General features: G+C 31.9%; 1 protein-coding gene across 1 annotated transcript in view; it reads right to left on the bottom strand.

Annotated features, from left to right (window-relative positions):
* The window catches only part of LOC129968987 (multiple epidermal growth factor-like domains protein 6), a 442865-nt gene that overhangs the window by 179570 nt on the left and 240970 nt on the right, over positions 1-22325 (bottom strand). The window lies entirely within an intron of this gene.

Here is a 22325-nt window from a genome sequence, read left to right as displayed (position 1 = left end):
CTTCCTTCATTGTCACGGAACTTTTACTAACAACGTCCCTAGGCCTCTAAGTGTTTTTGAGTTGAATGGGAAGAGAATTTGTTCGTTAGCGCACAAAATGCTGAAGCATTCCACAATTGCTACGATGACAAAAGAAATTCGTTCACGTTACAGTTTTTATTGCCATACCATTTTCTTTTTTTATTCCGAGGGTATTTCTGTTCCTGGCTGAGATAACATCGAATTGTGTCCTCTCCTTTTTCTCGCCAGATCACTTTTGTCTATGGGAAAGGAAGCTTGAATGAACGAATAAAATAATCGCATAAAAATTCTTCAAAATCAAATGAAAGATCGCTCAGTAATTAACATCACCGAAAGGGCAATTATTTGTTCTAAAGATATTATGCAATGTATTTGTGGGAAGAAATTATTGGAAAAAAATACCAAAAATGATATAGTTTGTCTTAGTTTTTTTTAAAAATTGAATTAAAAAGCAATCATTTTTCGAATTTAATAATAAATAATTGACAATAATAAACCAAGAAAGGACTTCAAAACTGTTTGTGCAAATTTCGTGCTGCTACTAACTGGGGGAATTCTTGGACAAATAAATAGACACCAGTAGTAGTATACCCCCCACTACCGATTCCTAGTTGAGTTGTTTCCCCTCCTTCTGCTAACCCCCTTTCCCGTCCCCCTTTGAGTTGAGTTGCTTCCCTCCTGCTGCCCTCCCTTTTCTTTTACCTTCTGTGTTGAGTTGTTTCCTTCCTGCTTCATTCCATAGAGTTGAGTTGATACTCTCCTTCTCCTATATGACGTCATCTTGGAGTTGAGAGGTTTTAGAGCTGTCTTGAAGTTGAGTTGTATTATTTCTCGTCTTCCACGTGGGTTGTTATAAACTGAAGGGGGAGGGTGGAAAATGACGTCAGTTCTGCAGTCCAACCTCGATTTCCGCAAATCGTCATTAATTTGAAGTCCTTCATTACAGTATAATTATTTTAACTAATTTGATTAATCTAATGAACTATTTTTTAATTGAACTTACTTTGCACGATTCCGATGCGCAAACTTGACAAAATTTCAAAACATCGGAGGCTGGACCTGCGACCATCTACTTCATAGTCCAGCGTGCTGACCACTAGACCGGATGCGGATTCGAAAAGGAAAGAAAATATAAACTATTTGAATATTACGTCACGTATTTTATGTGCTCCGATCTGTCCATCGAAACTCCAATAAATAATGTATGTATACAAATTGCATATCGTTTGTTTGCTTGAATATTTTACGATGATTTTCACATCTTTTGATATACGGGAAAAAAATTTACACATATATTTTAACACTTAGAAGTAATTAAGCTGTTAAAAAAAGTTCTGCGCTTCTCAAAAGGAGAAAAAAAAAAAAAAAAAAAACAAATGTGGGCAAAAGCATTTTATCTTTTTTCCAACGTAACTTCAGGAACATTCAACTCAGAAAAACACTTTTATTTAGACCATTTTATAAATAAATAAATAAAATAGTTTTTGTAGCATCATTCGTTTATAGTACAATTATTCTTTGATTTTGAACCAATTTTTTTTCTAGTTATTTTTTCAACAATAGTTTCTTTTTTTCATTAAAATGTTAAATATTTTTTCTTTATTTAAACATATTTATCAATTATTCGCTTTTTTTTTTTTTTTTGCCAACTTTGAAGTTTAGTTGCTGCCTTCGAACATTCTCACTTTTAATTTTATTGTACTGAATAGACATTTATGTGTGCACTATAATTCATCTTTAAATACTCCTTCAATGTTGTTTAAATTTACAGTACACTCCCGATTATCCGCGGGATTGGGTGGCGTGGCCGCCGCGGATAACAAAAATCGCTGATAATCCGAAAAAAAGCTAAAAACGGGTATAGCAAAAGAGAAAACAGTTATTCCAACTTTGAAAAATCATCTTATGTACAATAAAACGTAAAATAAACAGCAGGAAATGTTTAACTAACGCTTAATATTTTAGTATATCACTCAAAACTAACCTAAAATGCATTTTGTTAATGAAAACAGAAAAGTGCTTTGTATTTACGAGAGGCGTCAAGGATACACAGAAAAATTAATACATATGTACTGTTTTAATACTGTAATGTATTATGTAATTACAAAAGCATAACTGTAAAACTGCAATTTTTTGAAAAAAACAGTCAAAAAAAAAATAAAAAACTTTGTGCGGCAGGCGCGGATAACCCGCCCACGGATAATCGGGAGTCTACTGTATTTCATTGTTTTTATTAAATTTTTTGCGGTGTATTTCAGAGCTTTTAAAATTTATAACACAAACAATTCCTATATTGGTGTTTTTAAAAACTGATTTTTGGCTCAGGCGTGCTGCGCGATGTACAATACGGCGTCCATTTTGCAAATTATTTTATGCTTCAATTTATTTTGCTATTGAGATATTTAACTTCGTCGGCGATACTTTTATATAAAAAAAGCTTTGATGGAAAAATTTTTGACTTTTTTTTTCTTTAAATCGATATAATGACTATTTGTTTTACTTGGATGTTGAAAACAAGATTTAATAAATAACATATGAGTACAGAATTTTAAAACTATTTTACTTTAAAGCTAGGAATTATAAGATATACAAATTTAAAATGTATCTGTAGAACATATATAACATCTATAAAATATATTTATAGAAAAAACTTTGATTTTTTTTTTCTCGAGAAAATTAAAAACAAGACTTCAGTAAAAGTGTCAATAAGGTAATTAAATAATATTTCATTGGAATTTATAATTTTACAAGTGTTTATTCTCCTCTTATATATTTAATTGCATCTAATACAAAGTAATATTTTTAAACCATGTCAACGATCATTGCTTTTCTTAACTGCAAATCTTTTGACTACTTTTTTTTAACTTTGTAATATCTAATATTTAGATGTTTTCCTCTATTAAATCAGAATTGTTATTTTTATCAAATTTAATTTTGTCTCCATCTGAGTTTTGTACGCTGAATACTTGCTTTGAAAAAAATAGTATAAGTTCTTGTCAAACATTTTTAAAAAGATTAAAACAACATAATTCATGTAGAAACACTGTTAAATGATATGCAGTAAAACTTTTCAATGTCTTCAGTTTCCGTTAACCCGAATTTTATATTGCGAATTTTAAAGAAACCACACAAAAAATCTTCATATGTATATTGCAAGTGATGAGGTTAAAACGTCGTAAACCCAAGAACATTAGAGTAGTAATTAATTAGCATTAATTACGAATTTTGATTCTAAAACAGTTAATGAAATTGTGAGAAAGAACTCGAGAAATTTCCGAAGTATACGTTTTTTCTTTCATTCATACACAGACGGAGAAAAGCAGGTATCGTTTTGGATTCCAAGAAATTCTGCAATTTCACAAAAATGAGAAGCCTAACTTGTATAACAAAATAAGTCCATACGTCCATTGAATTGTTTCATAAGATATTCTTTCCCGAATTTAACATATTCAAAGAAGAAAGAAAGAAATTTCATGGATATGAAGTGACATGAAACTTTGGAGACATTTCAATTTTTGCAGAACGATTATTAAATAAGCAAAAAGGAAAATAATATTTAGGCAAGAATTTTTATTGAAACCTTAATAAAAAGAAGCACACATACACACATAATAATTAAAATTAACACACGTAATGATTAAAAATTGAGTTAGAAAATATCATTTTATTGTTTCATTTAAAAACAAAAAAATTCTGCTATAGTTTAAATTAACAAGTGAACAAGGATGAACTGGATGGTGACACTATAACAACTTTTGTTTCTGGTAAGTTTCATTGTGTGTGTGTGTGTGTGTGTGTGTGTGTGTGTGTGTGTGTGTGTGTGTGTGTGTGTGTGTGTGTGTGTGTGTGTGTGTGTGTGTGTGTGTGTGTGTGTGAGTGAGTGAGTGAGTGATTGAGTGAGTGAGAGTGAAAGTCTTATAATAAAATTTGTTTCCTCTAATTTGTTTCAGTTTTTTATATTTTTCTTTATTTTTTCATATACATATTCTTTTATACAAAAATATATAAAGGCTTTGTAAATCTTATGTTATCCCATTGGTTATTTCTGTATGTATCAGAAGACCTATTTTTATTTTATTTAAGTTTTTATGAACTAAAAAAATGTCAGGAAACTCACTTGAAAAATTTTATAAAAATCCTGAGCATCCAGCAAGTTTTACAGGCTTAAATGCTTTGAGAACGGCTCTAGGAAACAGTGTAAAGACTAAACACATTAAAAAATGGTTAAAGGCTAAAGAGTCTTACACTCTTCATAGGACAGCAAGACGAAATTTTAAAAGGAATAGAGTCATAGTAGGAGGAATAGATGAACAATTTCAAGCTGACTTGTTAGACATACAGTCTCTAAGTAAATCTAATAAAGGATATAAATATTTGCTGACATGTATAGACGTGTTTTCAAAATACGCTTGGGCAATACCCTTGAGGGATAAAACATGTCAAAGCATTTTAAATGGCTTTCAGAAAATATTCAAAGAACGTACTCCTCAATTACTACAAACGGAAAAAGGAACAGAATTCAAAAACAGATTAGTCCAAAATTATTTAAAGAAAATGAATGTACACTTTTTTACGACAAATAATGAAACGAAAGCTAGTATAGTCGAACGCTTTCATAGAACTCTAATGTCAAAATTGACGAGATATTTTACAGAATATAACACTCAAAAGTACATAGACGTGATTCAAAAATTAATATCTAGTTACAATCATACTTGACATCGAAGTATCAAAATGGAGCCATCTTCAGTAAATACTGACAACCAAGCCGAAGTTTGGCAAAATTTGTATGGCAATCTTTCCGAACAAAAATCAGAAAAACCTTCTTTTAAAGTAGGCGATACGGTTCGTATCAGTAAGTGGAAAGGAAAATTTGAAAAAGGATATGAAAATAATTGGTCTAGAGAAATATTTACTATTTACAAGATTCTTTCAAGAATACCGATTGTTTATAAATTGAAGGATTTTAACAATAATGTCATAGAAGGCACATTTTACGAAAGAGAAATGCAAAAGGTTAAAGATTCCGGTTATTATCCTGTAGAAAAAGTGATTAAGAAAAGAAGTAAAAATGGAAAAATGGAATATTTTGTAAAATTTCTGGGTTATCCAGAAGAATTCAATTCGTGGGTGAGTGAAGTGAAAATGCTATAAATAGTGAGATTCGTTAAGAAAAATCTATTCACTGTAAAACAAAATGTCATTCTACCTGACGCTTCCTTCTGATAGCTCCTTACATTATTTTCCCAATAATAAAATTTCAAGTTTTGTAACTCATCTCCCAACTCCCATATCATTAGAAGGAAAATGGGAAGTTGGATTAGCCGAAATAATTTACCCCCATACATGGTATAATATAAACGAGAAGAACAATATATTTGGTTTTGATTTAGGAGACGGAAAATTAATTACCAGAAAAATTCCGCCAGGTTCCTATGAAACCGTTCCAGACGTTTTAAAAGCAATGATACTGCCTTCACACGAAGGTAAAATCAGTTTTAAATTCAATGCTAACAACAAACGAGTAAAAATAAAAGCAGAAAAAAAAAATCAAAAGCTATCTTACAAGAAGGTTTGTGTGATCTTTTAGGTTTCTATCCTCATGTTGTTGAGGGAGTTGAAGAAAGCTCGTTCGTAGCTGATCCTCAGGCAGGTTTCCCAGTATTTTATGTATATAGTGATATAGTCCAACCTGTCGTTGTTGAATATGCTGAAGCACCCCTTCTAAGAGTTGTGAGAATTTCCGGAAAAGACGGAGACGTTATTAGCGCTCATTATGACAGACCTCATTATGTGCCCGTAATCAGACAGTCCTTTCAAACTATTGAAATGGAACTTCGTCTTAATTCAGGTGCTTTGGTTCCATTTGAAAGGGGAAAAGTGATTATAGTTTTGCATTTTCGGATGCAGCAAATCCTATAAATAGGTGGGATTTCTAAGTGTTGGTAATTATTTCAATATTTTGATACGAAAGATGAGCTGTATTACAAAAATGCCGTATACTTGTTGCCCAACGAAATTCCAAGAACATTATTCGAATCACAATGGCTCTGGAATTCCATATTATGAGGGAGTGTCTTTTCAAAAAGGGTATGGATTATTTGGTATATTTCGCCGTTGGTTTCGAGCGGCATTGCCATTTCTAGTAAAAGGAGGAAAAGCAATTGGAAAAGAAGCTCTCATCACAGGAACGAATGTGGTAAACGACGTTGTTTCTGGGGAAGATATCAAAATCGCTGCCAAGAAAAGAAGTAAAGAAGCTGGAAAAAATCTGGCTCGAAAAGCTATTGGTCAAATACAGTCGATGATAGGAAAAGGAAAATATAAAAGGAAACGAAGAAAGCAGAAAAAAAATCATTTCATCTAAGGTACGAAAGAGGGGAGGTCGAGACATCTTTGATTCATAATGGCTTACATTTTGAAAGGATCCCCAGAATGTGTCAAATCGGAACTGGAACTTTTTCATTTACCTCCTACTCAAACAGCCGTAGAAAATGGTCCTACTCAAACAGCCGTAGAAAATGGTCAATGGGTAGAATTCCATCCCTTATCCAATGTATTCGATGGAGGACCTGTAGAATTTCACATTTCTGGAAGTGGAGAAGAATATCTCGACTTGAGTCAAACCCAGCTTTATGTAAAAGCAAAAATTTTGAAAGCAGATGGTTCACCTATTCTAAAAGAAACGATTGACTCTGATTCATCTACATCAAGAGAATCTACGTCAAAAAAAAACTAATATTGGCCCTGTTAATTTATTTCTTCATTCAATTTTCAGTCAAGTAGACGTTTCCTTAAAATGATCGCCTTGTGTCTAACTCTAGTAATACATATCCTTACCGATCTTATATTGAGACGTTATTGAATCATGGCTACGACAGTAAGACTTCTCAGCTTACATCTGAAATGTTTTACAGCGATAATGACATTAGATTGGAAAAACGATCAAAATTTTTTTGAATCGAGTGCTACAGTGGATATGATCGGAGGATTACACAGTGATCTGTTTCATCAAGAAAGACTATTATTGAACTTAGTAGATGTGAAAATTAAATTAATTCGAAATAAACCCGAGTTCTGCTTGCAAGGAGATGAAGGATACAAAGTTGTTTTGGAAAAAATCAATTTGTTAGTTCGAAAAGTTCGTGTCAGTCCTGGTGTGATATTAGGTCACGTAAAAGCTTTGGAGAAAGAAACGGCAAAATATCCTATTAATAGAGTGCTTTGCAAAGTATATTCTATTCCTCAGGGAAGTATGTCGATGGTGCAAGACAATATTTTCGTAGGACAGATGCCTAAAAGAATCATTATCGGTTCTGAGGAAAATGATGCTTTTCATGGAACATTTCAAAAATCGCCTTTTGAATTCAAGCATTTTAATGTGAATTTTATAGGAATTTATGTAGATGGACAGCCAGTCCCACATAACCCTTTTGAGTTGAATTTTGATAAAAATGATTATATCAGAGGTTATAATAGCTTGTTTTCTGGAACTGATAAATTTGGTCAAGACCAAGGATTATTTCTATCTAGAGAGGATTATATAAAGGGAAATACATTGTTTGCTTTTAATTTATCACCGGACCTTCCCAATGGGGATCATTTAAATCTCATTAAGCATAGCAATTTGAGATTGGAAATTAAATTTTCAAACGCGCTTTTGCAAACCATCTGTGTATTAATTTACGCCGAGTTCGATAACGTAATAGAAATAAACAAAACGAGGAATATTTATACGATTTTGGAAATTGAAAATGAATGGAAATCAGATACATTACATTTTATCAAAAGACCCGTATACTTCACCATTTTTTCATGGCGTGTTTGCCTCTGACACTATTCCGATCCTGAAAGAAAAGTCTGCTATTGTTGTGAATAACGACACGTCATCTGCAGCCAGGATCTCACTGGTTAGCTTTTTACCTGGAAGCTGGCAATCTTGAATTTTTTGATTCGTATGGAAATCCACCTGAATTTTATGGTCAACTGCTTCACGAGTTTCGTTTCCCATTACTCCTCTGTTTTCTGGAATTCGACACCGATGCAAAGTCTTACGTCTAATGTTTGTGGAGCCTATTGCATTTATTTTATTTTAAAACGATGTCAAGGAAAATCATTGTATTCCATTGTAAGCAATTTATCTCAATGTCAGAAAAATGATTTTCGAATGTACCAATTTGTGAAAAAACGATATGGTGTAAGAATGATTTTTAAACAGTAAATAAATACATTTATTAAAGATTTTTGTTTCTTATTTCATTCATTTTTTTAGTATAAATACAACCACTCATGAAGTTTTCAGTTAGTAATCATGGATTCATTACGTCTGTGGCACCCGTGCACCGTTCTTGTCGGTGGCGCAACAGGATGTGGAAAGACACACCTAGTAAAGAAATTAATTGATTTTAAGATGATACATCCTTTCCCCCCTAAAATAATTTGGTGTTATGGGGCTTATCAAAACCTTTACAGAGAAATGAAAAATGTGGAATTTCAAGAAGGATTGCCATCTAATATCTATAGTATTTCGAATGCTTTAATTGTGATCGATGATCTAATGGCAGAACTTTCCAGTGACAATAAATTAAGCAAACTTTTCACTAAGGGAAGCCATCATCGTAATTTAACTATCATTTTTATAGTTCAAAATATATTTCACAAAGGTAAAGAAATGCGAAATATTTCACTGAATGCTCATTAGATGTTTTTATTTAAAAATCCCCGTGATCGTTCCCAAATCATGCATTTAGGTTGCCAGCTTTATCCAAACAATGTGAAATTTTTTCGAGAAGTATACGAAGATGCTACTTCAAAATCATTTAGCTATCTACTTGTTGATCTGACACCTCAAACAGATGACTCATTGCGCCTGCGCACTGGACTTTTTCCGGGAGATAAATATTATGTATATCACCCTCTTTAGTCATTTCGTTGCGGAAACACCGTAACATCAGCAGTCTTAGATTTTGAAGGATTTCAACTCTCTCTGGGACGTTTTATCATCAAAGAGATGGCAGTGTATGCTGTTAATGATGATACTTTCTGTGGACGATGGTTTTTTAAATCACCTCATTCTTTCGATAGGTTGGATCGTAAGAAACAAAGTACTTACTCTTGGATTACTAAATTCCTTCATCAGATCGAATGGAACGATGGTGAATTACCTTATGATACCTTTCGCTGTGTGTTGACAGTCATATTTGAAACGTTTTCCTATATTTACGTAAAAGGACTTGAAAAAAAGAAATTCTTAGAATTTTTGACCGGGCACGAAATATTAAATCTTGATGATTTTGAATGTCCCAAAATAAAAGATTTACCGAATTTGGATTTGCTGTGCCCCTACATGCACGGAAAAAGTTTCCATCATTGTTCCGTCTACAAAGCCAAAGCATTTGCTAGATATCTGGAAAGTATATAAAGCCCCTTGTTGAGCACTTTTTTATCAAATTAATCATCACCATGTGTACACTACAACAGTTAGAGTATTTGAAAGCTATTTGTAAAATTAAATCGAAGAGTTCAGTTTTCAAAACGTGTCCGAACAATGTTATCAAAGCTCTGTGCGAATGTGCACTTAATGTGCTTCGAGGAAATGTACCTCTCACAAAAAGACAAAGGAATAAACTAACTCCTTAAAAGGCATATTTAAGAAAACTTTCGGACAGGAAGATACCCCTATATAAGAAGAGGCAACTTCTCATTCAGCATGGTGAAGGATTTTTATCTCTTTTGCTATCAGCTGCCATATCTGTGATTAGTTCTCTCATCAATGGAGTACACTAAGAAAATGGTCTTAATACCCGAAAATCGGGCAGAATTTGTGGACCATTTATCTGATTTAGATACTAAAATGCAAAATATTCTTCAAAGGAAGGATCTGCCAGAAGAAGGTAAACCAATATTTACAGATTCTTCAAAAATTTGTGAAAATGCAACATCACCAGGGAACGCCAGAAACAACTGAAAGTCAAGAATTAGAAACCAGCATAAAGGAAACAGAAGAAGATATCATTTCGACAAAACTTTTAAAGGCTGCACCTGTTAGGTTTTCAAAGACTGTAAAGCATATTTTAGATTTCTTAAATTCTAACCATACAACATTATCGTGGACTCCTGAAGGAGAAATTGTTTACAAGGGTCAGAGAATACCAAGAACTAACATTGTGAATTTAGTCACAGACTTACTTCGGAACAGAAAGAAGTCCCCCACAGGATTCAAAGAATTTCAAGCAGCCCTGAAGGAAATGAACATCCCTGCCTCTTATATTATTAACAGAAAAATATTTAAAGATAATGCTGTAGCAAAGACAAAACAAATGTATGCAAAAAGAAACACATGGATAACATATTGATGTATTATTATTTCTTTTTATTTTGCAATAAAAAATAGAAATTATACATAACAAATGTTTTAATTTTTTTCTTCTCATGAGCATGAGAAAACAACATGAGCAACCTTCTTTGAATATGTTAAATTCGGGAAAGAATATCTTATGAAACAATTCAATGGACGTATGGACTTATTTTGTTATACAAGTTAGGCTTCTCATTTTTGTGAAATTGCAGAATTTCTTGGAATCCAAAACGATGCCTGCTTTTCTCCGTCTGTGTATGAATGAAAGAAAAAACGTATACTTCGGAAATTTCTCGAGTTCTTTCTCACAATTTCATTAACTGTTTTAGAATCAAAATTCGTAATTAATGCTAATTAATTACTACTCTAATGTTCTTGGGTTTACGACGTTTTAACCTCATCACTTGCAATATACATATGAAGATTTTTTGTGTGGTTTCTTTAAAATTCGCAATATAAAATTCGGGTTAACGGAAACTGAAGACATTGAAAAGTTTTACTGCATATCATTTAACAGTGTTTCTACATGAATTATGTTGTTTTAATCTTTTTAAAAATGTTTGACAAGAACTTATACTATTTTTTTCAAATCAAGTATTCAGCGTACAAAACTCAGATGGAGACAAAATTAAATTTGATAAAAATAACAATTCTGATTTAATAGAGGAAAACATCTAAATATTAGATATTACAAAGTTAAAAAAAAGTAGTCAAAAGATTTGCAGTTAAGAAAAGCAATGATCGTTGACATGGTTTAAAAATATTACTTTGTATTAGATGCAATTAAATATATAAGAGGAGAATAAACACTTGTAAAATTATAAATTCCAATGAAATATTATTTAATTACCTTATTGACACTTTTACTGAAGTCTTGTTTTTAATTTTCTCGAGAAAAAAAAAATCAAAGTTTTTTCTATAAATATATTTTATAGATGTTATATATGTTCTACAGATACATTTTAAATTTGTATATCTTATAATTCCTAGCTTTAAAGTAAAATAGTTTTAAAATTCTGTACTCATATGTTATTTATTAAATCTTGTTTTCAACATCCAAGTAAAACAAATAGTCATTATATCGATTTAAAGAAAAAAAAAGTCAAAAATTTTTCCATCAAAGCTTTTTTTATATAAAAGTATCGCCGACGAAGTTAAATATCTCAATAGCAAAATAAATTGAAGCATAAAATAATTTGCAAAATGGACGCCGTATTGTACATCGCGCAGCACGCCTGAGCCAAAAATCAGTTTTTAAAAACACCAATATAGGAATTGTTTGTGTTATAAATTTTAAAAGCTCTGAAATACACCGCAAAAAATTTAATAAAAACAATGAAATACAGTAGACTCCCGATTATCCGTGGGCGGGTTATCCGCGCCTGCCGCACAAAGTTTTTTATTTTTTTTTTGACTGTTTTTTTCAAAAAATTGCAGTTTTACAGTTATGCTTTTGTAATTACATAATACATTACAGTATTAAAACAGTACATATGTATTAATTTTTCTGTGTATCCTTGACGCCTCTCGTAAATACAAAGCACTTTTCTGTTTTCATTAACAAAATGCATTTTAGGTTAGTTTTGAGTGATATACTAAAATATTAAGCGTTAGTTAAACATTTCCTGCTGTTTATTTTACGTTTTATTGTACATAAGATGATTTTTCAAAGTTGGAATAACTGTTTTCTCTTTTGCTATACCCGTTTTTAGCTTTTTTTCGGATTATCAGCGATTTTTGTTATCCGCGGCGGCCACGCCACCCAATCCCGCGGATAATCGGGAGTGTACTGTAAATTTAAACAACATTGAAGGAGTATTTAAAGATGAATTATAGTGCACACATAAATGTCTATTCAGTACAATAAAATTAAAAGTGAGAATGTTCGAAGGCAGCAACTAAACTTCAAAGTTGGCAAAAAAAAAAAAAAAAGCGAATAATTGATAAATATGTTTAAATAAAGAAAAAATATTTAACATTTTAATGAAAAAAAGAAACTATTGTTGAAAAAATAACTAGAAAAAAAATTGGTTCAAAATCAAAGAATAATTGTACTATAAACGAATGATGCTACAAAAAACTATTTTATTTATTTATTTATAAAATGGTCTAAATAAAAGTGTTTTTCTGAGTTGAATGTTCCTGAAGTTACGTTGGAAAAAAGATAAAATGCTTTTGCCCACATTTTTTTTTTTTTTTTTTTTTTTCTCCTTTAGAGAAGCGCAGAACTTTTTTTAACAGCTTAATTACTTCTAAGTGTTAAAATATATGTGTAAATTTTTTTCCCGTATATCAAAAGATGTGAAAATCATCGTAAAATATTCAAGCAAACAAACGATATGCAATTTGTATACATACATTATTTATTGGAGTTTCGATGGACAGATCGGAGCACATAAAATACGTGACGTAATATTCAAATAGTTTATATTTTCTTTCCTTTTCGAATCCGCATCCGGTCTAGTGGTCAGCACGCTGGACTATGAAGTAGATGGTCGCAGGTTCGAATCCAGGCTCCGTTGTTTTGAAATTTTGTCAAGTCTGCGCATCGGAATCGTGCAAAGTAAGTTCAATTAAAAAATAGTTCATTAGATTAATAAAATTAATTAAAATAATTATACTGTAATGAAGGACTTCAAATTAATGACGATTTGCGGAAATCGAGGTTGGACTGCAGAACTGACGTCATTTTCCACCCTCCCCCTTCAGTTTATAACAACCCACGTGGAAGACGAGAAATAATACAACTCAACTTCAAGACAGCTCTAAAACCTCTCAACTCCAAGATGACGTCATATAGGAGAAGGAGAGTATCAACTCAACTCTAGGGAATGAAGCAGGGAGGAAACAACTCAACACAGAATGTGAAAGAAAGGGGAGGCGGTAGCAGGAGGGGAAACACCTCGACTCGGAATCGGTAGTGGGGGGGGGGGGGGGGTATACTACTGACACCAATATTCCCGATGTTCTACAAATCGCTACTACTAATTATAAATGCGAATACATATGTGTGTGCGCCTATGCATACCGGCCCTCTACAGGGCGGAATAGAATTTAGAGTTACAGAATGAGTGCATATGTATTTTGGAAAGTGAGAGTGTACACTTCCAAATGATTCCTTTTTGAAATTCCAATAACAATTTGATTCATTCAGAACTAAGCGAAACTTTGATGCTTTTTCAACATAACTATGCAAAATTAGTACAGTATAGAAATAATTTTAACATCGTTCTAAGACTCTTAATATTATAATTTAAATTATACAAATTTAATTACTGTATAATTTTAAATATATTTTTAATTTAATTTTACAAATATTTTTTATTAATAAAGTGACATGCAAATCGTTTTCATTGTTGCTACAAATATATTCCTCCTGAATTATTCTTTCATTGTTGATGATAAGAATATATTAGTTTTCCACAACGAATGGATTTCCATTTAAACCCAGTAGCTTTTGACGACCAGTTGGTTTGACGAAGATATTGATATTGTATTTAATTTCGGTTAAAAATTTAAGATTCAGTTAAATCCTTTAGATACTGTGAAAATGGCAAAATTTAAAAGTTACGTTACTTTAATTGTACGTTCTGTTCATTGTGTACACGATTGTGTGTTCTAATGGAGACCATATCTATGGCTATTAAAATATGGCTATATGGCTATTAAAAATGTAAATGTGCGCTTCATCCGTGTTCTAAATTTCGCGGCACTGTAACTGCACTTTTTAACCAGTTAACTGCATTTGACGTGTATGCATTTCAATTTAAATCTTCAGTTGCTATTTATGTCGTGTGAAATATATAATTACCATTCAATATAAAACTCAAAATTTCAATAAAATGCAATACAAATATCTTTTAGTAGTATATATTCTTTCAAACACCATTACGCCTGCTATAAATTGAAAAAACAACTAGGTTAAATTCTTTTTTTAGTTAATGTTATGTATTTCCCTTACACTCTATTGTTTTTTACAAAATGAGTGGATAATGAGTGGATTACAAATGAGTGAATTTACAAAATGAGTGGATGAGTTTATTATTTATTTCTTTGTCCTTTGCTTGCATATCGGATTTCCTTATACTTTATTAGCATATCGGGGATTTCTCGCTAATGAAGGCAATAAGATAAAAAAAAAGTTCGAACGACGAAGGTCTTTAGTAATTTCGTGGGAACAATGTGATACAAATTTCACTTTTTTTTTCTTTTTCTTTTTTAACTACTGTCGGCGCTAACGTTGGTCGACCAAATACAGCTTCAAGACCTGCATTTATCTTCGGAAAACATTTCTCCAACTTTATACCAGCTGCATCATCATTATTTACATTTGCTTCCAAGGCAAGTTTTGGTAATATTTTTTGACAATTTTAAAATCGTTTCTTATCAATGAATTGTCATTTTTTTATACAATAAAAAGGAAATCTTATTTACTCTATTATGATTTTTTTCGTAAAATTTAATACGCTACCATTTGTATTGCGCTCCTGTTTGTCCCGAGATAAACGAAAAAGAAAATTTCATTCCCAATGCCATTTCCTAAGAATTGAACCATAGGGATGAAATAGGGTGTAAGAAAACGCTACTATTGAGAAATTTCTCATTAGTTTCCGCAAGAATAGAACAGAAAATTTAAAGAATATTTGAACCTATAATCCGTAACATCCTGGAATGGTAGTTAAGGTTCGTGGATAAGGTTTATTTTGCATTTACCTTATTGTTTATGGTAAAAAGAAAAAGAAAAGAAAAACATGAATGCACAGAAAAAAGTTTTTGATATACAAATGCAATAAATAAAACAATGAAAATTGCAGTTTCAAAATATATTTCAAAGCATAGGAAAAAAAAATCATTAAAGTGAAAATAATTACTAAACAATAGTTACATTTTTTGAATCTATAAGTGGCGTATTAATTTATTAAATGATAGTAAATAATTATTAGATAGTATATTAGTATATATTAGATAGCAATTAGTTATAGTAAATAAATATTAGCATGCCTCGTTTCTATTTCGATTCATTTTTAGCTGCCATTCTCATTAGAATTTCGTTTTACCGTGGACGTGATTTTACTTCTGGTTTGATGCAGCATAATCAAAATTATGGCTCTTGCGCCAGAAAAATCCCCACCAATCAAATCTAGAATAGACTTTAGAAAAAGCTCCTTTTTGAGTACCAACTACACAAATAATTACGCTCCAGTTTTGCTAACTGAAGGTCCCTGTAAAGTACTTTGAATTATTTTTACAACTAGCATGCCGTATAATGACTCATTAAGAAATTACAAGCAAAAGTTTCGTCGCAGTTTCTTTTACGATATACAATCCATTGAAGAAAAACCAACACATGTTTTAGTTTGTGATATTTATAGATAGTAAGAGAAATATACAGAATGCAATTAAAATTAATTAAATTTAAAGGACTTTCTGTTAAATTGCATTTTAGTTTTCTCCTAAAATCGGAGAATAAACAATCAGGCTTTGCCCTTGAGTTTTATTTATTTTCATTGCAGCAGGTTGGATTGAAGAGGTAGTAAAGTAAGACAGAGAAGACATTTTAGGAATGAAGGCAGTCTGTAAGTCGTATTTCCCTTATTATAATCAAAAATTTTCAAAATCTAAGTTTAATCATTCCAATCTTATTAATATTATGTTCCGCCTTGAAAATAACTAATATTTATCAAGACGATTCAATGAAGGGCCACTCTTTCAATGTATGGCCTCTTGGAGAGAGGGATTTTGGCTGAAGTCCGAAAATGACTTCTTACCCCAGCCACATTTCAAGTTCCTGCTGTTGTTGGCACTTTAAAGCCCGCTGACAGCTGTCTATCTCAAATTCCTAGTTACCAAGATGGATAGGATGATTGTAGGCGATGATTGTCATGATGAAATTGTCATGGGTTCAGGCATTGAGCCTTGTTTGACATTCGTCTGTGCAGTAGCTAATGAGAGCATTGCTAGTGGAATAAAAATCAATCCGAACAGCTTGGTTTTCATTCATACATGGAATATCTAATGGAATTAGGGATTGCAATACCGATATAGCGGGATACCGAATACCGGTATTTTGAGCCATTTGTGCAATTTTGTAATACCGGTATTCACAAGTTTAAATACCGTTTTTTCGGTATTCACTAGAAACCGTTTTTTCGGTATTCGGTATTCACTCCACTACATGTTCACGGATCGCGAACATAGCAAAGCAGTATACGTTTTTGTTTTTATGTCTCCTTAACGGGTGAAAGGAATTAGACAAAATTGCATCGTACACTCAAGAGAAGTGTGAATCGTCCAAGGAGCCGCGTCAAAACTATCCTATCACAGGTTGCAGTTGTGAAGAAAGTACACAATATTTCGATATTTTTTTAATTGGTGAGTTTGTTATTCACACTGTATTTGCATATCATATTTTAGGGTTCAAAATATTTTTCAGATTTATTATATACTAGCCGCCTTTGGGGACCAGCCGGTCCACGAATCTGAATGTTCGATAAAATTCTAATAATTAAATATTTTATGCAATTCCTACTTTAATAGATTCTTCATCAAAATATTTTAAAGCTTCAGATTTTGATTGTCATATAAAAAACTCATAATATTATAAAGGCCTTCAGTCATAACGTAATATGTATCTCTCTAATTTTCTGTTAGTTCCCGTAGAATTTATGCTTTAAATTAAAGTGGAAAGGATTAATCTGCAATGAATATAATAATATTTTTTACTGAAACAAAGCATTTTTTTATAATATGCTTACTGAAAAACTGAGTCACTGAGCGTTTAAACTTTATGGGTACTAAAGAATATCTTTCTTAATTTATGTAAAATCTCAAGAAATTGTCAACAAAATTTTCTCAGATTCATCATGAGCAGATCGATTAATAAACAATGTTTAATTTTAAATGCATCAAACACTATCGGTTGAAAACAGGTTAAAAAAAACTACTTAAAAAACGATGTACTTAAAACTATAAGCATATGCAAGAAAATATATAACTAACATAAATACAATTTAATTACAAAAGCATACAACTAACCTGAAAATAATTTAAATCCAGTGCACATCCGTTGATAATAGATGTCAACAATCAGAACACAATACGCAGTGCGTGAATTTTCAACGCCAGTTACGGTAACGCAAATGCGTGAATTTTTATACGCCAGTTAGGGTAACGCAGTGCAGATTAGAAATTTTCAATTTCCTTTATTCGTGTTTTATTTTAATTTAAAAATACTTCAGAATGAATCCGAAAGATCAATTAATTAACTATGTTTAGTTTTAAATGCATAAAACACTAAGAAAATAAATAGAATCGTATGAAATATTCGGTCGAAAGCATGTCAAACCTAATCTCGTTAGCCTGTAGGGGAAAAAAAAAAAAAACTGAAACCTTATTTATTTTTTGGCAGGATTTGGCCACAGATTTTTGGCGAGAAAGTTAGTTTTTAATTACTAAAAAATTAACCACTCAATTAACCTGAATAAATCGTAGCCTATGTCCTATTCCAGATTATAATCTACCTCTGTCCTAAATTTCATCCAATTCCGTTCAGCCGTTCTGGCGTGATTGACTAACAAACATCCATCCATCCAAACTTTCACATTTATAATAGTAGTATAGATATATTCATAAGTAATAACCCATAATAATGAATAAGAATAACTTTAAAGAACATAAAAAATTAATTGATAATACTTCGGTTTGGTTTCATTATTTATATGATGAAAAGAATATGGTGGCACAATGTAAAAAATGTTCAAGAATTATTAAAGTGAACAGAGGAAATACAAGCGGACTCCATACACATTTAAAAAAGAAACATGATACGAATTTGTTAAAGAGGAAGGGATCTAATTGCGATGAAGACACAAATTTAAGCCCAGTTTCTAAGCCCAAGCCATCAGAAATTTTAGATTATTTTGAAAAAAAAAAAAAAAGATAATTTGTATGAAATTATAAGTAAAATGGCAGCACAAATCACTATCCACCAGAGGTTTTAACAATCTACCAACATCGATTAACACTATCAGAAGAACTGTTATAAACTACAGTAACGGTGTTCGCAATTCTTTGAAACATGAGGTAATACAATTAAAAGTAAATGGTGAAAAATTTAGTCTTACATTTGATGAAAGGACAAGTGTAAGAAATAGACGCCATTTAAATATAAATATTCATTCAGAAAAAAAAAATGGAATATAGGACTTACACATGTCTCGGGAAGTATGCCAGCCGAAAAATGTGTGGAAGTGCTTAAATCTAAATTAGCGAAACATAGATTATTCCTGAAAGAAGATATTGTATCCATAACGACTGATGGAGCAACAGTTATGAAAAAAGTTCGAAAGTTGATTGGTGCAAATCAGCAATTGCGCTATGCTCATGGAATTCAATTAGGAATAATAAATAAATTATACCAAAAAAATAAAGAACAGAAGTATCCAAATGCTGTGGATATAGAAACTTCGGATTCCGACTTTGAAGAGAGTGAGAGTGATATTGACAATGACGATAATGCCAATGTAATTCTTGAAGAAGAAATTGCTAATGAGGATGAAATATTAACCTATCAAGAATTGCTTCCAATGATTTATAAGTTCGAAAAATTGTTAAGATATTTAAACGTTCCCTACAAAAAATACCATATTACAAAAATATATACTAACTGAAAATAAAACAGAATATATGTTAATATTAGATTCTTAAATATGTTGGAACAGTTTTCTCCTAATCATGGAATGATTTTTGAAACTAAGAAATCCAATCCAAAAGGCAAAAATCGACTGAAACCTGCAAATTAATTTTTCACATAGTGAATTCGACTTAATATCCAGAACTATATAACTACTTACAATAAAACTGGCTGTTGAGGCCTTATGTCGGAGAGATACTAATTTATTAACAGCTAATGCAACAATAAATGTCATGTTGCAGTCACTGAAAGAACAGCACACATCACTATCTGAAGAATTATATATTACATTGAAAAATCGCACAGAAGAAAGGCATACCGAAATAGAAAATGTCTTACGGTATTTACAAATTATAATGATTTTAAAAATGAAAATGAAAAAGAAGAAAAGAGACTGGCCAGTTCAAATCTGATCAAGTTTATAGTAAATTTTATTAAAATTTTTTATCCACAAACCTATCCATATTCAGAAGAATTCGGTACCGTTATTGAAGATCATGATGACACTCATGTCGATAGTGAAAAGGAATTGTCTCTTGAACAAAAATTAGAATTAGCGATAAATAAAAAAATTTCAACAAACCAAAATACAATACAGAAATCAGCTATGTCCAAAACCATCCGACGAGAAATCGATTTATTTGGAAATGAGGGATTTAGAGGTAAATACTTGGAAAAATTATATCGCGCATTACTAACAGTACCAGCAACTGGAGTGGATGCCGAAAGAACGTTTTCGACAACTGGTAATTTTTGCACAAAATTGCGTTCCAGGCTTAATGACAGTACAATGGATGCATTATGTTTTTTAAGATCACATTTCAAAAATTTGTAATAGTACCACAGACTGAATAGTGATATTTGCACTTTCTTGTGATTTAAATAAATAAGATGCTCCTTTACTTTTTTGTGATTCTTTATATACTGTTAAATTTATAAGATACAAATTATTTTTTGTGATATTTACACTCTTTAATAAAACTGGCAAATAAAACAAAGAAACACCTGCGTTTTCTTTCTTTTTCTTAAATTCCTACTACACGATATTAAAACCGGTATCCCGGTATTAAGATCTAAAAAATAACGAATACCGGCATTATACTTTTGGTCCGATATTGCAATCCCTAAATGGAATGTTTCCTTGTTTTGGTGTCTTGGGGAGAATTTGGAGTATAGAACTTTAGATTTTTTAATAAGTATTTAACCAGTAATTCATTTTGAAGCCTTGAGCCACCGCTATTTCTTGTGTTCATATATCTACACAATTCTTTGTAATTTCACCCAAAAGACACATCGCCAATGCGAAGAAATAAATGGATGATTTAATCACATTTTTGAATGGTAAAGTTAAATATTCAAGGTGATTACTTTGAAGTTAACAGCAATAGTTTCGATTAGGTTTTAAAACACGGCCCCGTCGCCTAGTTTACATTTTCATCAACTATTAAGAGTGCTGCCCTGGCTCTAATTTCATTTATGACCAGAAAATATACACAGAAAATATTTTATCGTAAATCTAAAAAAGAAAAAGAAGAAAGCGAAATTATAGAATTGATTCCAGTGCGACTATAAAAGCATTGTTACATTAAAAAAAGACTTGAAAAATTGATTAAAAATTTAAGATGGAGTTTTGATGCGTTAATAGGCTCCGAAATTATTGAAGAAAAGTGTTAAAATTTAGGACAATTTTTAATTAATTAAAATTTCAATTAAATGTTGGGAAAATTCTTTCTTAATGAATACTAATCAACAATCGTCTGCCGAATTTCAAATGTGTAGTCTTAGTACCTTCTGTAATGAGTCAGTGAGTCCGTTTTTTAAGGACTGTAAGGATAACGTTCAAAATAATCGCAGACGGGAACCTGTATTTCCCTTTTTTGCTTCTGATTGCTGCATCGGACATTATTTTTCTATCGTTAATCCTGAGAAAGTGAGGAGGAAATGAAAATTTCGACTTTCCACTATTTCTACTTTATCTATCTACGAATTCAACTCAGATTTTCACTCTTCCCTATATATATATACACACACAGAGTGTTGCCGAATTCGACCGACAGATTCAGAAAGGTGATAGCAGACTTCAAGAGGATTAAGAATCACCATACAACATAGGGTCCCAAACGACGTTTAGTAGGTAAAAATCGCGAAAATATAAGGAGTCCGAAAATTGTTGGAAACTGTAAAAAATTAATTAAAAAAATAACAAATAATGTTTGAGCTATGCATTTTCTTTTAGATGAAAGAACATTCTTCAAACGCATTTTTTATGTAGGTAATATGCCGAGTTGATGATACCGGGTGTCGTAAATTACTCAAAACGAAAAAAGTAGTTTAACCCCTTATCTGCAAAAATATAAAAACTGAAAGAAAAATAAAAGCTTGAAAATGTAAGGAATTTTATATTCTATAATTTGATATAAGCATGCAGTATGAAAACTGGGGAGGTTTTAAGATATTCAAGAAAAATTAAAATGTGCACCAGGAGACATCGCTGCAACATCGGTACCGCTGTTTGCAGAGGGTGTCGTCAAATTCGAAAGATAAATTCAGAGAGTTGATAGCAGGCATTAAGGAGATGAAAAATTACACATAGGGTTGCAGGTGGTGTTTATTCGGTGAAAATCGCAAAAGCAGACGTCGGAAAGACAATGAGCCTGGCATAGAGAATGGCTCTATGAATGCGAGGATTAATAACAAATGAATCGAAAAGGAAAAGCTTTCTCGTATGTAAATTTTCCATGAGCTTGAGGAAAATAAAAGCAGCCAGCACGTATTCATTAATGAGCATTGTAGAATGGATGGCCGTTAATCTACATTCACAAACAACATGTCAGATTTCACGAATGACGAATATGCGGATATTTATTTATTTTATGGCCGAACGGATGACAATGGACGCCTAGCACAAAGAATGTACGAAGTGCAATATCCGAAGAGGCGTTGTCCGCACCATACTACGTTTTCAAATATCGATCGACGGTTGTAGGGGACAGGATCCTTCAAAATAACAAAGTGAAATGCAAGAGAAGAACGCAATGTGCGCACATCTGACACAGAAAGACTTTTGCAGCACTTTGCAGATACCCCATCAACAAGCACACGATCAGTTGCAGCTGAACTGGGTCTTCGATACGAAACATAAGGTTATGCGTGCTGAAAACATGCACACCTTCCACTTGAAGAAAGTCCAACTCCTGTGCGATGATGATTACCCACTGCGAGTGGAGTTCGCGCGCTGGATGTTTGATGCCACAA

Source organism: Argiope bruennichi, chromosome 5 (genome assembly GCF_947563725.1).
Source record: "Argiope bruennichi chromosome 5, qqArgBrue1.1, whole genome shotgun sequence".
Taxonomy (NCBI): domain Eukaryota; kingdom Metazoa; phylum Arthropoda; class Arachnida; order Araneae; family Araneidae; genus Argiope; species Argiope bruennichi.
The sequence above is the reverse complement of the archived record's forward strand: the minus strand, read 5'-3'. Positions and strand labels throughout refer to the sequence as shown.